Below are 6853 nucleotides of genomic sequence, written 5' to 3'. Positions count from 1 at the left end.
TTATCTCATAATTATCCATCGTCAATTGCTCCTTCAATTTTGTAGGCTAATTCTTTATTGTTTTACGCTGTTATCAAACCAACCTTTCATTCTGAAATCTGATTGTGATAAGGAAATTTTTTTCAAAACATGAATAGAAACGGACAAATTCTGAACGCGAGTGATTAAAACCTTCCTGTTAAACCCTGTCCGTAGATCTCTGTGTAATAATGCTGAACTTAATAAATACAGGGCATTACGGTCTGATTTTTATTTAGATGCGTATCAAATGTCAACTTGTCTTCAGCATTGGTTCTAGCTAGTGATGTCAGACGCACTTCATATATGAAACAAAATTGTTATCAAATAGGGTGAAGGCAATAAACCGTAAGCACAGCATTCTTCGGTGAAGGGTCAGGTTTGCAATTTCATTTCAAAACCTTCGATAAGATACTTAGTGTTCTCTCCACTTGACTCGCCGCTAGGTGACGCTATGAATAGCCATATAAAAAGTATCCCTATAGAAATTTACTCATTTTTTAATTTGGCTCGTGAGTGACACTTTCCTGGAATTGTTACGGTCCACTACACTTCGTGGTGCCCGTGTTCGTTGTTACGTTTTCCCTTGACTTTGGTTAATATGAGGAAACATTCGGATGTGTTGAGCATACCAGACAGTTTCATGTCCTTCTCTAACTGGTCGAGAGAGCAAACTAGGTGTTCTAAGTCGAGTTCGCCGGCGAATTCAAGAGAACACGTTTCTCGACATGATTGTCGCCATTTTGATAAAGGTGAAACCCCTAGTAGTGGGCACATCAAAGCTCAAACTTCTAGTAATAGTAGAGCGAAGAAAAGGAGACACTCTAGTTCCGAGTTCTGGCTCCAGTTCAGATTTTTCAAGTTCTGACGGTTCTAGGAGAAGCAGTGATTCTAGAGCTTCGTCTCGTAAGTCACAGAAGTCGGGTTCGGAATCCATTAATTCCAACACAGGAAGAAAAGAAAACGAAAGTAGCACCTCTAAACCTAAAAGAAGTGTAACATCAGAAACGATTGAAGTTTAGGAAAGATTTGACATTAATAACGATGTCAAAGGAGAAAAATTTGACAATGAGTTGAAACAGTTTTGTCATCCAATTTTTGTAATAAATATTTCATTGATGAAACCCTGAAAACAAAGATCTTGGACAAGTATCCAATACCCGATGCAGGTGATCTTTTCAAAGTGAAAAAATAAGATTCTTTTATCAGTCCTCTACTGGAAAAGAAAAACAAACAGTTTGATAAAGGAGCTGACAAAGGGGCACAAAATATTCAGTCGAGAATTTACAAAACTATGGGACCACTTTCCAAGTTGTGGAGTATTTTGGAAAATTTACGGTCTACTTCTGGGGAATCTCATGAAATAGATAACGTCGATGTTTCCTACATGTGCTCTTTGTTGAACCAATCGGTGTGTTTACTGGGCCAGGCGAGTGTGGCAGTAGATCACCACAGAAGGGTGAACGCCACGGTGAAAATCACGGGAGATTATTGTATTATAGGCTAAGACCATTTTGGATGAAAATTCAAAAGCTTAATTGGCAGGAGTTTCTGTTTCTGAAATTATGCAACAAGCTCATTGGGCTAAAGAGAGTACCTTTGCCAAGTTTATTATAAACCAGTACACAAGTCGAGCTTTCAATATTCAGTATTGAGAAGGTAATAAGGACTTTAAAAGAACACCAAGTATCTTATCGAAGGTTATGAAATGAAATTGTAGATTTCATAAGCACACGTAGTGTGTGCAATGGAATCCTAATTTCATGAATAACCTGAGATAAGATATAAAAGTGTTCTCTCCGCTTGACTGGCCGATAGGTGACGCTATGAATAGCCATATAAAAAGTTTTCCTATAGAAATTTACTAATTCTTCGAATTGGTGAGGGAGTACAACGAAAAACCTTACATTGTAAGGAAAAACTAAACTGAAGTAAACTCTTAGATGGATTTATTCAATTCACAATAGTTACCAACAAAAAATCTGTTCTTTCTTTATTGTCCAGTCTTCTTCTTATGATCTGAAAAATATCAGCTAGTGATGAGTTATTATCACACAATGCTATAACCAATGCAATACAAAAAAAAAAACAAAACAAGAAAACAAAAGGTAACGGGAAGGGTTGGTGGGAACACTTTCATATCTTATACTCTACGTATCTCCACTCTACGTGTGCTTATGAAATCTACAATTAATTAGACCATTAGATTCAGATAGGTATTAATGATGTCAGAACTAAAAAGAATTACTTTCAATGTAGCTGGTTTGTAGTTTACAACTGTATTCATTAAGCAATAAAAAGAATGGTTTTTTATGAAGTTCTTAGATAATTACTATCCATCTGCATTTCTTTGTTGTCTTGATAATTTAAATTGCAGTTTCTAAATATTTTACTTTGTAAAATCATCAATCCTACCAGGGAAAGTCTTCAAAATTGCAACTGATCAATAGAAAATCAGTAAAATCAATTAAAATTTGTCCGTTGTCTGTCGTATACTTTTCACATTTTCATCTTCTTCTCAAGAAACACTGGGCCAATTTCAACCAAACTTGCCACAAAGTATATATCCTTGGGTGAAGGGGATTCAAGTTTGTTCAAATGAAGGGCCATGTCCTCTTCTAATCGGAGATAATTATGAATAAGTGAAAATTAATGACATCTTTTTAAAAAATTTCAAGAACCACTGTGCCAGGAAAGATGAAACTCGTACAAATACATAGGGAAAATCTTTAAAATTCTTCTCAAGAACCACTGGGCTAGGAAAGATAAAACTCGTGGAAGTATCCTCTTGTAGTATAGATTCAAATTTGTTCAAATCATAACCCCCGGGGGTAGGATGGGGCCATAATGGGGGTTCAAAGGGACCACTCATGCTTTGAAGGTTTTTAATTATTAAACTGATTTTTGCTTTCTTCCTGGCCACAGTACTCATGTGGGCGAAGTGGCCCCTGGGCCTTTTGATTATAATATTATGCTGAATGTTTTTATGCAAATACAAAAAACAGTGAATCTTGCACACAGAAATTTGGCGTAGTCATCATTTTTTTAATACCTCGTTCCTTCATCAAGTGGAAAAATGCTAGCAGTTGTTTTGATCTATCTGGCTAGAGGGCATGGTTTTAACCTTCAGAGTTTAATAGTATAGTGTATTCGATAAATGTTTCTTGATAATCAAATTCATTTTAATTACAAAAGCATATAATAATGAATTCAGTTTTATATTTACTTTAGCATAAAGTAATAATGAATAATGAATACAATGAAACAATTTCATCTTACCCTGATGATTGTTTCTAGGTTTTCTTTCTTTTCATTATGTTAAGATAATTTCTTTTTTTTTTCACAATATGATGCAGATCCTGTGGAATTGCCATTTGGAGCTGACTATTGCCTTGTTTTATGTGGGATAATGCCAGTATTTATGACAGTCTCTGCTAGGAAGCTTCAGTGCCTCACTTGTCAGAAGGTGCACTGCTGTCATACCAACCACACGTATTTCTAAATAACGGAAGTCACTACGCACACAGTTCCTGATATTGTACTTAAACTCATGAGAAGTATGGAAGATAAGACTTCTACTAAGACTTTTATCTACCATACTCCCTCAAAAATATCTAATACAATTCAGGCTTGATGTTGCTGTCCGGGGCACATTTTAGACCCTGTGGCACACTGCATCAAGGAAGATGGAGTTCTACAGTTTTTTTCCATTTGAAAGTGATATTTGTAGTAATTGTGGCAACCAATTGGAAGCAGATTGTAGCCATCAAGGAAATCATTCTGTGCCACTTCTTTGCAAATAAAAATATTTGAAGTGTCAGGTTGGAACGTTTATATATTACATCCTTTATTTGTTTCAGATTAAAAGCAAATGAGACAAACATTGTAGATAATATTGCAAGCTAGTATTTTCAAATCATGCATGAAAACAATCTTATTTTTAGCTCACCTGAGCAAAAGGCTCAGTGAGATTTTCTGATCACATTTTGTCCGTCTGTAAACTTTTCACATGTTCGACTTCTTCTAAAAACCACCGGGCCAATTTTAAGAATCTAGAAATGGTGCTTTTATAACATTATTTTTAGCCATGCCAATAAGAGGAAAGGACCCAGTGAATAGCCTGAGGCAACCCCTGGAACAGAAGATAACAATTAATCAGCAGCAAACAGTACAAACAATCTCCCTGCATCAGAATCTCCGTACATTGACTATGACAAACTGGCCGGAGCCATCTTAAGAAAACAGAGCCCTGTGTTAGGTCCAACTTTAACACAAACACTCATGATTGATGTGGAAGATCAACAGGCTGCAGGCTCCAATACACCACTTCAGCAGGATGAAGAAATTAATAACATTATAAATGCTTCAAATTCAAATTTGATTGATTGTATGTTTTTTTTTTTTTAAATTTTTTATTACCCCATCACATGAATATGGTGATCAATAAGTTTACAGCCAAGGTTGGGGAGCCTTGGATTCTGCAAACTAATTTGACAAAGTCCTTATATTAAACATACATCTTGTGAGATGTGACAGGTGAAGTTTTTTTTAACAAAAAAGAAAAGAAAAAAACAACATTCACACTTCAGTCATACATATATGTGTATGCAAGCTTAATCAACTAAATGATACAAAGAAATTAATTGTTTATATAGTAAGTAATTGAAACAGCAGGGTATTTTTAAATGAAACCATTTTACAGTGCATATTCTAATGGTACACAGCTCCATTTTCTATCAAATTTCTCAATTTCACAGTTTTTCTTGTAAATAAAATATAAGAAAAGTCACTAAAACAAATGTATTCATACTTGTTAGCAAGTTGACAAGATAAACTGAATTATAATGTACAAGTAAATTATGTTAAATAAGATATGACTGAGGTTGCAGTATAAGATTTTATTTTTCATGATTTCTAAATGCATTACTTTTGGGGGAGAAAAAGGTGAAATTAAAGCCAATTGTACAATCAAAAACATTTAAAATTTTTAATGTGTATGAAACGTGTATGACAAAGTTTACAATCTACATGCCTATAATGTTTTTTTTTATTTCAGGAAATCCTGCACATTTAAAGCTGTAAGAATGCAGTTCATGCCATATGCTGTTAGAGTAAATGATGAAAGATGTTCAAACCAGTGTCAAAGAGTCCCAAGTCTGAAATCATGGTGCTTTTATTAAAGAGATCAGTGTGTGTTTTCTGTGAATTGTGGACATTTGTGTAGCTGTTCGGTTTATGACCATCTCTCTGACAATAACTCTGACATTGAATTTCAATTTGATTGACGGGTAAGGATGCCAAATCATACGCATGTAAAACATTATACAACTGTAATAAAAACATTAATAAAAACATTAATCTTAAATTTAACAAAGTTCATGTACATGTATCTGTGATCTTTGCATTGAATTTATAAATGTTGTACATGGATACTAAAATGACTCTGTCTCATGGTAATGAAATATTCAATTGTTAAACATCACAGGATGAAAAGCCAGGTTTCCCAAATTTGGAAACCCGATGGAAACATATGGGAATCGTGACATCAGTAGTTTCCATATAGTTTCCATTTTATGGAAACCACATAGTGGTTTCCACATAGATTCCCGACATGGAAACAATCAACCTGTGGTTTCCCGTAAGTTTCCCAAGATAGGAAACCATGGAAACATGCCCTGGTGGTTTCCATGTAGATTCCCGACATGGAAACAACCAACCTGTGGTTTCCCGTTAGTTTCCCAACATAGGAAACCATGGAAACATGCCCTGGTGGTTTCCATGTAGATTCCCGACATGGAAACAACCAACCTGTGGTTTCCCGTTAGTTTCCCAAGATAGGAAACCATGGAAACATGCCTCAGAGGTTTCCATATAGATTCCCGACATGGAAGCCACCAATGTGTAGTTTCCCCCATGTTTCCCAGGTAGAGAAACTTTGAAAGTATATCTCAATGCTAACCCACCTACTTTTTATTTTACAAAAAGTTAAATATTTTCTGATGTTACCAAATGCTTACCAATTATAGAAGTATTTCAAAAGTGTTTACATGCTGTATCAAAATAATTAACTTTCCTTCAAACAGTTAAAATAACTAGATGTGTATTTCTGCGTGATAAAATTTAATATTTCAGCACCGTGAACGCAATTTAATATTAAAAATTTATCAAATAAGTTTTGGTAAACTCGTATAGAATGCATGAAATGGAATAGAGAAAATTAAGTGCAGTAATGTAGATATCAATCATTTCCGATCCCACTTTCTTGTAAGCTGTCTATGTTGAATGTTCCTTTGAAAAAAAATGCGAAGAGCGAAGGGCACCTTTAATGATATTATTTACAGAAAAGGTAAAAGATCGATAAAAAAGTAAATAAAGAAATATGTCAAGTTGCGATTATATAAAATGTAGTGATTAAGGACAGATGAGACGTTCCTCAATAATATAATTATAATTTTTTTCACTATTTTGACATTGAAGACTTACTTTTTTTTACATTATAACATGTATTCACAAAAACTCAAGGTACCTTACAAGGCATTTTGTGTGAGATACCAGAGGTTGGCATCTCTTATATACCAGGGTAATCCTTCAGGAAAAAATTCTTCAGTTGGTTTGTCACAATTACATTTTTAGTGTTTCAAATTATTAAAAACCAGTTTAGAAAGTAATAAAGATTTTTATTCAAATTTATTATACATTAATATGAAGATTCACAAAACAGATACTTAATGGGAAACGTATCGTCTGACCTTTAAAAAAAACAAAATATAGAAGCGTAAGTATGGTTACATAGAGATCAATGTAAACTGGTCAGATAAAATCCATCGAATTGGTT

General features: G+C 34.3%; 1 pseudogene; it reads left to right on the top strand.

Annotated features, from left to right (window-relative positions):
* The first annotated feature begins 619 nt into the window (after positions 1–619).
* LOC134241205 (uncharacterized) lies at positions 620–1556 on the top strand (annotated as a pseudogene).
* Positions 1557–6853: the final 5297 nt, after the last annotated feature.

This window comes from Saccostrea cucullata, unplaced genomic scaffold (genome assembly GCF_032062105.1).
Source record: "Saccostrea cucullata isolate Sc308-1 unplaced genomic scaffold, CSIRO_AGI_Scuc_v1 ctg2903, whole genome shotgun sequence".
Taxonomy (NCBI): Eukaryota; Metazoa; Mollusca; class Bivalvia; order Ostreida; family Ostreidae; genus Saccostrea; species Saccostrea cuccullata.
This window is presented reverse-complemented; position numbering and strand designations above follow the sequence as displayed.